Source organism: Arvicanthis niloticus, assembly GCF_011762505.2.
Source record: "Arvicanthis niloticus isolate mArvNil1 chromosome Y unlocalized genomic scaffold, mArvNil1.pat.X SUPER_Y_unloc_4, whole genome shotgun sequence".
NCBI classification, from domain to species: Eukaryota; Metazoa; Chordata; class Mammalia; order Rodentia; family Muridae; genus Arvicanthis; species Arvicanthis niloticus.
Window position 1 is genome coordinate 2,433,425 of NW_023045021.1, and position 13,250 is coordinate 2,446,674.

Here is a 13,250-nt window from a genome sequence, read left to right on the forward strand (position 1 = left end):
TAATAAAATGATAATGCAGGCAAGTACCTCAAAAAAAAAAAAAAAAAAAAAAAAAAAAAACAGAAGAAAATAGGGATGTCTTTGTTATACCATAAAACTAAGCTTTTAAGTAAAAAAGTAAGCTTTTAAAATATGAAATAAAGTCTTCATAGACCTTGTTAAGATTTACTAATAATAAATTCGAATGCCTTTGTCTCCCAACACACACCAGGTTGAACAAGAATGAATACATGGAATTTCAAAATTATCTAACTTTTAAAAAATGTTCCTAAGTGTATTCATATTCTAAAATAGAAGGTCATCATTGCAATTAACTTTTCCATTAAAGCAAAACTCTAAATGATAAGCATTTGTCAACTCTCTATCTTAATTTACCTTTGTTTTCTGCCCTTAAAATATATTTCTGACAGTGACTACTACTTACGAGTTGTCATTGCATAAGCTGCCACCTAATCAAACTAAAAGACACTGATGGTTTTTAAAAATAAGCATACATATTTTGTAAGCAAATAGCTTCAAAACTATCGGACATAAAAAATTGAAAAATGTGATTTCCTTGTAGAGGGAAATATTGAGATTTCTACATATATGTGTTTATAGACACATAAAATACATATATATTTATTAACTTTGAAAAAGAACATCGAATGGAACTATATAGTCTTCACAACTCAAACTTTAAATTTTAATCTTTAAACACTAAACAATTTTAATAAAAGTTTATGTACAATGCTAAATAGCTTTATTTACACATACAAAATTTAATTTTGGCATTTAAAATTACACAACTCCTTAGTATTTAATGGCAAGTGAATCTAGAAAAATAACAACATTCATCACAAGTATTTTCAAGCAATATACACATATATACATGTATATTTATAAATAGTTTGAAATTTGAAATTATTTATATGCAACCTATAGTCTTTTTACCTTGTCTGTTAATATTTTTATTTCATAATCACATGAAATCAAGACTTCAAAACAACAGCGACAGAGCAATACAAGCCTTTTTCATATTATTTTGACTTTTGAAAAAAATTGGTAAAAATTTTTTTTTCCAATTTGTTAGTTGTCTTAAAAAGAAGTAGCCAAGTAAGATGTTATTTGATTCTGAAGAAAAAATTTGGGGTAACTTATGAGCATAAAGAAATCTGTCAGCCCAGAAATGCATACACATAAAAAGGGTTGTTTTCAAGCCATTAGTCTGTGTAGAATGGTATTTCTGGCAGACATATACAAATCATGTGACTACTACTTTTAATTTTTAATTATGAAATACATCTGGGTCAACCTTGTAAATCTTAGAATAGAAGTAATGCTCTCTGTTTAGTCTCCTGATTCCCTACACTTAAAAGGTTGCATAGACTTAGCTTTGAGATAGCAGTCTTAAGAAATAACAATAAAATAAGTAGTATATTTCATGAAGAACAACGGCCTCAGTATTTCTGGAACAATATTAAGATGCAGAAGATAACGAAGGAGCCTACAAATAAAAGAAAAGTATATTAATTATTGTTTTGTTACATAAGCCTGTAAGTATTCTGTAGCTCAGAGCTATAAGTGAACACTAACGACTTGTTTATGCTTGGGTTAGAAAGAAGCAAAATCTTAATAGTCAGCTAAGTGAGAATTCATACCGAATCCAGTTCCCAAGATTCTGCTACCAAAAATCTCCATCGTTTTTTCTGTAGTTTACCACTTAATCAAAAAAAATTTGAAGTATTATTGAGTTGATTTTTAAAAATTCTAAATGTACAATGAAAAATGTAATAAACATTCCATCAGCTAGTTAGTGGCATGATTATATAGAAACATAATCTGTGTTTCTATTCTGTTATTTATTTTAAACACTCCATGTTGTTCTTTAATTTCCTCAAGCAACATGACTATCAACAACAAAAATCTGAAAATAAATTTCTAATGTACAAATAAAACTCCTAAAATAATATCTATAACTCAAACTGTATTTCTAAAGACACAACTTCTGGAGTAGGAGTAAATACCATCTCAAACAATATTTTTTTGAAATTAAAAACAGCAATTTTGCACATGGTATATAGACATACATGTAGGCAAAACACCCAAATATAATATAAAACTAAAGAAATCTTAAAAAAAAAAAAACAAAACCAAAAAAACTGTGCAAGTTATCAAACACTGAATGTGGACAAGAACTTCATATTTACTGTGAGCCACAGTCTATTTCTATGAAGGTAATAGCAGTAGGAAGTATTACATTTTAAATAAATATAATGAGATTAAAAATACTATGTCCATCTGGGTAATTACTACAGAAAAACAAATTAACTATCAACTAGGATATATATATATATATATATATATATATATATATATATATATATATATATATATATTTGTAAAAAGCAGGAAAAGATTTTTAAAATTTAGCTGTGACAACATTCTCATTTTAAAAAAGTGAATATATATGTGTGTATGTGTCTACACACACACACACACACACACACACACACACCTATGTCAAGTTTATAAAGTACAATGTATCTACTGGACCAAAGGGGATTTTAACATATTGGTACTCAAAAGTCAAACTGCTCCTTTGCAACCCAGTTAAGTATATAGTGTCATTTTAAATCACTTACTAATGTAAATTGGTCATAGACTTGAATCAGGTCCTCCATTTTGTACTGTTCTAGCACCACAAAATTTTCCAAATTTCCACTTGATTTTCGTGCACAGTTCTGACAATGTACTATATATGTCTTTTGAGAATTGCTTTCGTTAGTGACAAAAAGCAAATTAAAAACTTCCACCTATTTTTACACAAGAGAAAGAACAAAATATTTTGAATTTAAACATTTGGCTAGAGGAAAATACAAAGAAACAATCATTAAATCCAATGATATTTTAATGTATATTTAACACAGACATAAAAAAAACCTGGAAATTGTTGAGTACCTTGTTGGCTTTAGTTGTCATAAAGTTCATTTTTAAAAAAATGTGTATGTGCCTTTATGTACACATGCATGCTGGTCACAGGACAACTCTGGAAAGTTGAGTCTCTCATTATCAGACTTCCACATGTGGAAAGTGTCCTTTTTTTTGCTTGATGAACCATTTTGTTGTCCCTTCTATAGCAAGTATGTCTGAAGGTAATTCCAACAGCGTGCAAATTAATGACATTTCTGTCTATACTGTCTCTGATCATCAAACACTTTAGTTATTTCAGTATCATGAGTACATTTTAGATATATCCGCTAATGTTGATATTTAAGAATTTGAAGTCTATCTTGACCCAGAGACATATCTCACGAGTATGCCAGTTGCCATATATAAGCCATTCTATCACAAACATTCTTCCCCTACCCTGGACAAGAAACTATTTTCACTCACTGCTTATCTGTACCCCTTTCCTCATCCTTTGAATGTTCACAAAGCCTAAAATATTCTATAATAATCCACTTTGGCTGGTGAAATTGAACTCAACCCTCAAAGAAAGTTGAATGCTCCAAGGCCTGTATGCCCATCTATGTGAATCAGAAACAGCACTTCTAAGTATTGAATAATTTGTTTATTTTGCCAGTTTCATATTCAATCATACATATGAGTGCCATAGTTGGTTGTTTGTAATTTGTCTTCTAATAAAATGAAAGCTAAACAAACAAACAAAAAAGGCAAGCTCTTTTCTCTCTAGAGCTAAAAATCAAATCCCAATAATTACTCATGCTGTGTACGTAAATGCTGTCACTTATGCCACATTTCTACCCATGTGCTGCTGTTGTGACTAAAACCTTTCATATGAGTTCAGGTGTGGATTTACTCATCTTTCTTCCTATTGGAACTAAAAAATTCTAGAATGCTCATCTACTATAACAAATACTGTAAAGGGCTGTGATGGTTTGAATGTGCTTGGCCCACGGAGTGGCACTATTAGAGGTGTGGCCTTGTTGGAGTAGATGTGTCATTGTGAGTGTGGACTTTAATACCCTAGTCCTAGCTGCCTGAAAGTCAACCTTCCACTAGCAGTCTTCAGATGAAGATTAAGAACTCTCAGCTCCTCCTGCACCATGCCTGCCTGAATGCTGTCATACTCCCACCTTCATGACAATGGACTGAACCTTGCAACCTGTAAGCCAGCCACAATTAAATGTCCTTCTAAGAGTTGTCTTGGTCCTGGTGTCTGTTCACAGCAGTAAAACCCTAAGACAAAGAATTAGTAATTACCTGACTGGACTTGCACTACACTAAATCTAGTCTGTCACCATCTGTGCTTTTGATATCTTCAAAGTCTGAGATAATTGTCATTTGGCAAGGAGTTATTACATGTATGCCTAGCAGATGATTCTAGGCCAATATACAGTATAATATTTCATTTTCAGGTAAGAATTTAAAGTAATTATAATATGTGAGTTTTGTAAAAAGCATAACATAAACATATAGATAAACTGAAGCTGAGGCCTAACCGTGAAATATGTTCCCCAACAAGGGCTGCCTTGTCTGGCTTCAGTAAGAGAGGATGCACCTAACCACAAGAGACTTGATGTTCCAGGGTGGAGGGATGGGGTTGTAGGGGGTGGGGACAACCACAGACCCACCCTCTCTCAGGAGAAGGGGAGGTGGATGGGTGAAGGGACTCTACTAAGGCAGGGGATGGGGGGAACAAATGGGAAGGGAACAGTGTTTGGCATGTAAGTAAATAAATAAGACTTGGCATTTACAAACAAGAGAAACTGACCCTGATATGCTATTATATACCCAGTATCCCATTAGATATAAGGTGGAGACAAGAAGTTCTGGGGTTCAAAACTACTGTTGGCTACATGAGATCATATTTCAAGATCCAGATAAACCAATGAACTTACAACTCTACAGAATCCAGATCAACCTCCAGTAAGAAAGGATACTTACCTCACAGATGCTACAGTAAGGAGCTGGTTCATCCTTTATCCTCCCATGCCACAAAACCTCTTTCCCTGCGGCAACAAGAGCTTCTCTCAAAGCCTGACACTGCTTTAGAATCTTGAGGAGACAGTATCTATAATGGGAGAATTTTAAAGAGAAATTAAACACTGAATATTAAGAACCTAGCTTCCTCTGCCCCCTGCACCATAATCCAACCTCTCAGGTCTAGCCTGGCCAAACATCCTGGGCTCAGGCCCATCTGTGTAAGTCTTCATAATGGTACCGAACTTGCATTCTTTCAAATTCTCAATCTTATCCCTAGTCTCACATCCAGAGTCCAAGGTCTGGGGAGCTTTATGCCATCTCTAACCCCAAGGCCTGAGGCTACAACATATGTCCTTAGTGCCTAGTGGCCCCACTCCCTCTACCAGCATCTGAAAAATAAAGTACAGGCAATTAACACGCATTTCAATACCGACTTTAGATAGTAATAGCTAATCAGACTAGCTGAAAGGATTACAAAACAATACCCGCATCTTTCGGCCATTTACAAAAAAAAGAAAAATAGAGAAACTTCAGAATTAAATGACATGCTACAATAAATGGACTTAACAGATACCTACAGAACATTTTACTCAAGAATCAAAGAATATACATTCTTCTCAGCAGGCCATGGAAACCTCTTCTCTAAAACAGAGCTCATTCTGAAACACTAAACAAACTTTAAAAATGAAAAAGAAAAAGAATACTTTCATGTAGACTATCTGATCTATACATAAAAATGCTTCAGTACCTACAAAAATTTATGGAGATCTAACTGCTACTCAAGTATGAGTGGGTCAGAGAAATTAAAAATTATAAATATGGCACTAATCTCTGAAACAGGGACTTTAAAAATGGATCAGTTAAAAAAAACTGGCTGCTCTTCCAAGGACCCAAGTTCGATTCCCAGTACACACATGGAAGCGTACAACCATTTGGAACTCTAGTATCAGGAGAGGCCATGGCCATTTCAGGCCACTAAGGGCACTGTTCACATGTGGCCAAAGATACACATGCAGGGCAAATTACCTATACACACAAAAATAAAATAAAGTGAAATAAAATAAAGATAAAATAACTGTGGGGTGCTAGGGAGATGGATCAGCAACTAAAAGCACTGTAGAGCACCTTCGTTCTGTTCCCAGCACCAGCATGGCAGCTCAAATCATCTGTACTTCTGGTGGAAAAGAAAACCTACCCCTCTCTCTGCTTTAACAGGCACCAGGCTGGTAATAATACAATAAAAGTAAAATAATATGGCAGTGGGCAGCAGGTGGATGAGTGTGCACACAGGTGAGGGTGTGGTGGGGGTAGGCAGGTAGTCTATGAGAGTGACTAGGTCAGACTCCTAGCTGTGGGGCATATGGAGTCTGAAGTACCTACCTCTTGTAGCCAGGCAGGACTCCCAGTGGAGGGATAAGGACACCAACCTATCAAAACTATCAACCCAGAATATGTCCTGCCAATAAGAAGTTCAGGAACAAAGATGGTGCAGAGAGAATGAGGGCACAGGCAACCAACGACTGGCCCAACTTGAGACCCAACCCATAGGCAAGAAACAACCACTGATCCTATGAATGAGTGATATTCTGTAATAATTGCAGACAGGAGCCTAGCATTACTGTCTTATGAGAAGTTCTACCCAACAGCTGGCCAAAATAGATGCAGATACCCACAACCAAACATTAGACAGAGTTGAGGAAGTCTTGTGGAAGAGTTGGGGGAAGGACTGAGGGACCTAGAAGGCAGAGGGACTCTATAGAAGGACCAACAATGTCAACTAACCTAGACCCAGAGACCAAACCACCAACCAAAGAGCAAGCACAGGCTAGACCTAGGCTCTGCACGTATGCAGCAGATGTGCAGCTTGGTCTTCCTGGAGGTCTCCAAACAACTACAACCAGGTCTGTTCCTGACTCGGCTGCCCCCTTGCAGATTCTGTTCCTCTAACTGTGTTGCCTTGTCTGGTTTCCTCAGTGGGAGAGAATGTGCTTAGTTCTGAAAAGACTTGATATACCAGGGTTGGATGGTATCCAGGGGTGGTCTCAACCTCTTCAGAGGAGAAGGTAAGAGGAACAAGCCATGTGAGGAGGGGAAATGGGAGGAGAAAGGTGTCTGCTTGGGATACAGGGTAGATAAGTAAATTATCTAATGGGAGGAAAAAGTAAATTACTAAAAAGAACTTATGAAATTATGGAGCTCAAGTCTCAAATCACAGTTCTACAATACAAATCCCCAGCCATGACTCAAGAGTTTGGAGAACAAGGGTTGAAAAGATTCCAAGAACCAGACAACAGAGAGTTTGCTATGAGACTGTGTTTCCTAATATGTCCAAGCTACACCGACAACATCTCAGTAATATAAATCCCTAAATATGAAATGAACAAGGATGACAAAAGTAAGTATACATGCAACTTAAAAAATGCTAAAATCAAGAGAACATTTGTCTTCCCCCGAAAAAGAAACAACAATTGGTTATCCAATACCAAGTGGTCATGCCAGAAAACCAACAAACAACTAACATTATACCCAGTAAGCAAGTATCTATTTAGCAATAGCATACACACACCATCACCACCACCACCACTACCACCAGCAACAGCAGCAGTAGTATTAATGAAAATAAGGCCATGAATCGGAAGAACAAGGAAGGCTCTGAGGGAGAAAAAGAGGAAATGATTACATTATAATTTCAAATGATGAAAGAATTAAAAAAAAAAACCCTTTGGAACACACTAACAGTAGCTCTAGAACAGAAATTTACAGCTCTAAGTGTCTATATTTAGGAAGTCATAAAGAAGAGCACAAATAAAGGACTTGGTAATGCAACTCAAGAATTTGACAAACAAGAGCAAACCAATAGATGGTAAGATACAATAAAACTCACAGCAGAAATTAAAGAAATACAAACAAAGAAAGCATTGCAATAAATAATCTAAGGCCTTGTTCTTTGGGAAGATAAACAAGATTATTAGCTACCCAAAAGAAAGAGTGAGAGAGGGAGTGGAGGAAGGAAGGAAAGAGGTGACCCAAATTGATAGGGTACAGAGTAACCAAGAAAACATGACAGCAAAGAAACTGAGACTATTTTGGAAATTACTTTAAAAACTTGTACTCCTTTAAGTTGGAAAACCTAAAGATTTTATATTCATTCAAACCAACATTAAAACCAAGAACAGATCAATAACTGAAACAGACTCATGACAAGTGTTCTAACCCCAAAACAAAACTAGTACTAGATGAACAGATAACAGAATTCTACAACCATTTTTTAAAATATCTATAAGCAATCTTCAAAAATTATTCAAAAGCTGGGCTGTGGTGGAGCATGCCTTTAATCCCAGACTTTGGGAGGCGGAGGCAGAGGCAGGTGGATTTCCGAGTTGGAGGACACCCTGGTCTACAGTGAGCTCCAGGACAGCCAGGCTACACAGAGAAACCCTGTCTTGGAAAAAAGGAGGAGGAGGGGGGGAGAAGGAGGAGGGGGAGGAAGCTGAGGAGGAGAAGGAGGAGGAAGAAGAGGAGAAGAGGGAGAGTGAGGGGGAGGGGGAGGTGGGAGAGAGGGAGAAGGAGGGAGAGGTGGGGAGAGGGAGGGGGAGGGGGAGGGAGAGTGAGAGGGAGAGAGGAGGAGGAGAGGCAGGGAGACTGGAAGGGGGAGGGGGAAGGGGAGGGGGAGGAGGAGGGGGAGAGAAGAGGGAGGGGGAGGGAAGAGGGAGGGGGAGGGAAGAGGGAGGGGGAGAGGGAGAGGGAGGGGGAGGAAAGAGGGAGGGGGAGAGGGAGAGAGGGAGACTGAGAGAGGGAGAGGAAGAGCCAGAGCATGAGCAGGAGAAGGAGAAAAAGAAGGAGAAGGAGAAGGAGAAATAGAAGAAGGAGAAGCTGAAGCAGAAATAGAAGAAACAGAAGCAGAAATAGTAGAAGCAGAAGAAGAAGCAGAAATAGAAGAAGAAGCAGAAGCAGAAACATAAGAAGGAGAAGCAGAAATAGAAGAAGCAGAAGAAAAAGCAGAAATAAAAGCAGGAGCAGGAGCAGGAAAGGAGCAGGACAGGTGCAGGAAAGCAGGGGAGCAGGGGAGCAGGGGAGCAGGGGAGCAGGGGAGCAGGGGAGCAGGGGAGCAGGGGAGCAGGGGAGCAGGGGAGCAGGGGAGCAGGGGAGCAGGGGAGCAGGGGAGCAGGGGAGCAGGGGAGCAGGGGAGCAGGGGAGCAGGGGAGCAGGGGAGCAGGGGAGCAGGGGAGCAGGGGAGCAGGGGAGCAGGAGAGCAGGTGAGCAGGGGAGTAGGAGAGCAGGAGAGCAGGAGAGCAGGAGAGAAGGAGAGTAGGAGAGCAGGGGAGCAGGAGAGTAGGAGAGCAGGAGAGCAGGAGAGCAGGAGAGCAGAACAGGAGAGCAGGAGAGCAGGAGAGCAGGAGAGCAGGTGAGCAGGAGAGCAGAACAGGAGAGCAGGAGAGCAGGAGAGCAGGAGAGCAGGAGAGCAGGAGAGCAGGAGAGCAGGAGAGCAGGAGAGCAGGAGAGCAGGAGAGCAGGAGAGCAGGAGAGCAGGAGAGCAGGAGAGCAGGAGAGCAGGAGAGCAGGAGAGCAGGAGAGCAGGAGAGCAGGAGAGCAGGAGAGCAGGAGAGCAGGAGAGCAGGAGAGCAGGAGAGCAGAACAGGAGAGCAGGAGAGCAGAACAGGAGAGCAGGAGAGCAGGAGAGCAGGAGAGCAGGAGAGCAGGAGAGCAGGAGAGCAGGAGAGCAGGAGAGCAGGAGAGCAGGAGAGCAGGAGAGCAGGAGAGCAGGAGAGCAGGAGAGCAGGAGAACAGGTGAGCAGGAGAGCAGGAGAGCAGGAGAGCAGGAGAGCAGGAGAGCAGGAGAGCAGGAGAGCAGGGGAGCAGGGGAGCAGGGGAGCAGGAGAGCAGGAGAGCAGGAGAGCAGGAGAGCAGGAGAGCAGGAGAGCAGGAGAGCAGAAGAGCAGGAGAGCAGGAGAGCAGGAGAGCAGAACAGGAGAGCAGGAGAGTGGGATAGGTGGAGAGCTGGAGAGCAGGAGAGCGGGAGAGCAGGAGAGTGGGAGAGAGGGAGAGCTGGAGAGCAGGAGAGCAGGAGAGCAGAACAGGAGAGCGGGAGAGCGGGAGAGCGGGAGAGCGGGAGAGCAGGAGAGCAGGAGAGCAGGTGAGCAGGAGAGCAGGAGAGCAGGAGAGCAGGAGAGCAGGAGAGCAGGAGAGCAGGAGAGCAGGAGAGCAGGAGAGCAGGAGAGCAGGAGAGCAGGAGAGCAGGAGAGCAGGAGAGCAGGAGAGCAGGAGAGCAGGAGAGCAGGAGAGCAGGAGAGCAGGAGAGCAGGAGAGCAGGAGAGCAGGAGAGCAGGAGAGCAGGAGAGCAGGAGAGCAGGAGAGCAGGAGAGCAGAACAGGAGAGCAGAACAGGAGAGCAGAACAGGAGAGCAGAACAGGAGAGCAGGAGAGTGGGATAGGTGGAGAGCTGGAGAGCAGGAGAGCGGGAGAGTGGGAGAGTGGGAGAGAGGGAGAGCAGGAGAGCTGGAGAGCAGAAGCACAAGAAAGAGAGTCAGAAAGAAAGATAGAAAGAAAGTAAGAAATAAAAAAGAAAGAAAAATTCATTCAAAAGAAATTACAATCATATGAACCTAATCAAAAGTCCTTCATTGTAACCAGTATTACCATAAAATATAAAGCAGCTGTAGACAAAACAAATGAGCCACAAAAAATTGTGTGGAAATAGACTATGTGCTGGTCCTATTTACCAAGGAATTAACACCCACATTTGACATATGGGATCTCATAAAACCAAAACCACTTCTGCATAGCTAAGTAAACAAGTAAACAATCAGCAGAAGAGAAACTTCATAGAGCAAAAGAGTACCTTGACCAAGTATACATGTGACAAAGAGCTAATATAACAAATATACAAAGAACTCAAAATATCAATGACCCAGTACAATGTTTTCAAGAAGAAATAAAAATTGCTAAGATCTCAATAAGTATCATCTTTAGCAATGAGTGAAAGGCAATTAAAACAACTCTGAAAGCAATATCTCCTTTACCAACTTTAAACAACTCACAGAAAACTGCAAACAAAACAAAACAAACTGAAACTGGCTTTGACATAGCCATCTGTAACAGGACATAAATAACTGCCTTAAAAAAATACAGGAGAATACATGTAAACAGGGAGAAGCCCTTAAAGTGGAAACAAAAAAAATCCCTTAAAGAATTACAAGAAAACACAACCAAACAGGTGAAGGAATTGAACAATACCATTCAGGACATAAAAATAGAAGTAGCAACAATAAAGATCACAAAGGGAGACTACCCAGGAGAGACAAAACCTAGGAAAGAGAGCAGGCGTCATAGACACAAGCATCACCAACAGAACATGAGAGACAGAAGAAAGAATATACCATAGATACCAGAAGATACCATAGAAAACATGGACACAACTATCAAAGAAAATGAAAAATGCAAAAGGCTCCTAACCCAAAACTTCCAGGAAATCCAGGCCACTGCGAGAAGACCAAACCTAAAGATAACAGGTATAGATGAGTGTGAAGATTCCCAACTTAAAGGGACAATAAATAGCTTCAACAAAATTATAGAAGAAAACTTCCCTAATCTAAAGGAACAAGATGTCTATAAACATACAAGAAGCCTACAGAACTCCAAATAGACTAGACCAGAAAAGAAATACCTCCTATCACATAATAATCAAAAACACCAAATACACAAAACAAATAAAGAATATTAAAAGCAGTAAGGGAAAAAGGTCAAATAACTTATAAAGGCAGACCTATAAGAATTACACCAGACTTCTCACCAGAGAGTATAAAAGCCAGAAGATCCTGGACAGATGTCATACAGACCCTAAGAGAACACAAATGCCAGCCCAGACTACTATACCCAGCAAAACTCTCAATTACCATAGATGGAGAAACCAAGATATTCCATGACAAAGCCAAATTTACACAATATCTTCCCACAAATCCAGCCCTACAAAGAATAATAGAGGGAAAGCTCCAACACAAGGAGGGAAATTATACTCTAGAAAGAGCAAGAAAATAATCTTCTTCCAACAAACCCAAAAGAAGATAGCCACACAAAGATAACTCCATCTCTAATAACAAAAATAACAGGAAGCAACAATCACTTCTCCTTAATATCTCTTAACATCAATGGACTCAATTCCCCAATAAAAAGACACAGACTAACAAACTGGATATGTACACAGGACCCAACATTTTGCTGCATACAGAAAAGACACCTCAGTGACAATGACAGACATTACCTCAGTATAAAAGGCTGGAAAACAATATTCCAAGCAAATGGCCCCAGAAACAAGTTGGAGTAGCCATTCTAAAATAGAATAAAATTGACTTTCAACCAGAAGTTACCAAGAAAGGTAAGAATGGACAGTTCATACTCTTCAAAGGAACTATCAACCAAGATAAAAATGTCAATTCTGCACATCTATGTCCCAAATGTAAGGGCACCCACATACATAAAAGAAACTTTACTAAAGCTCAAAGCATACATTGCACCTCACACAATAATAGTGGGGGATTTCAACAACCCACTCTCAGCTATGGACAGATCTTGGAAACAGAAACACAGTGAAACTAAGAGAAGTTATAAACCAAATAGATTTAGAAGATATTTATAGAACATTTCATCTAAAAAACAAAACAATATACCTTCTTGTCAGCACCTCATGGTACCTTCTCCAAAACTGACCAAATACTTAGTCAAAAAAAAAAAAAAAAAAAAAAAAAAAAAAAAAAACAGGCCTCAACAGATAGAAGAAAATTGAAATAATCCCATGCATCCTAAGTGATCAACACGGACTAAGGCAATAATGAAAAAAATCAATGAAAAGCACACATACATGTGGAAACTGAACAATGCTCTACTCAATGATAACTTGGTCAGAAAAGAAGTAAAAAAAATTATAGAGTTTTTAGAATTAAATTAAAATGAGGACACATCATATCAAAACTTGTGGGACTCAATGAGAGCAGTACTAAGAGGAAAGCTCATAGCTCTAAGTGCTCTAAGTGTCTACAAAAAGAATGTGGAAAGAGCAGACACTAACAACTTGACAGCACATCTAAAAGCTCTAGAACAAAAAGAAGCAAATACACCCAAGAGGAGTAGACGGCAGGAAATAATCAAACTCAGGGCTGAAATCAACCAAGTACAAACAAAAAGAACTATACAAAGTATCAACAAAACCAGGAGCTGGTTCTTTGAGAAAATCAACAAGATAGATAAACCCTTAGCCAGACTAACCAGAGGGCACAGAGACAGTATCCAAAATTAATAAAAATCAGAAGTGAAAAGGGAGACATAACA

General features: G+C 39.6%; 1 long non-coding RNA gene across 1 annotated transcript; it reads right to left on the reverse strand.

Annotated features, from left to right (window-relative positions):
• Positions 1–745: 745 nt before the first annotated feature.
• On the reverse strand, positions 746–5,039 carry LOC143433757 (uncharacterized). Its single transcript, XR_013070152.1, has 3 exons — positions 4,891–5,039; positions 2,625–2,795; positions 746–1,486 (listed from the first exon to the last, which is right to left on the reverse strand). It is a non-coding gene; the product is annotated as an uncharacterized LOC143433757 (long non-coding RNA).
• Between the last annotated feature and the right edge of the window lie 8,211 nt (positions 5,040–13,250).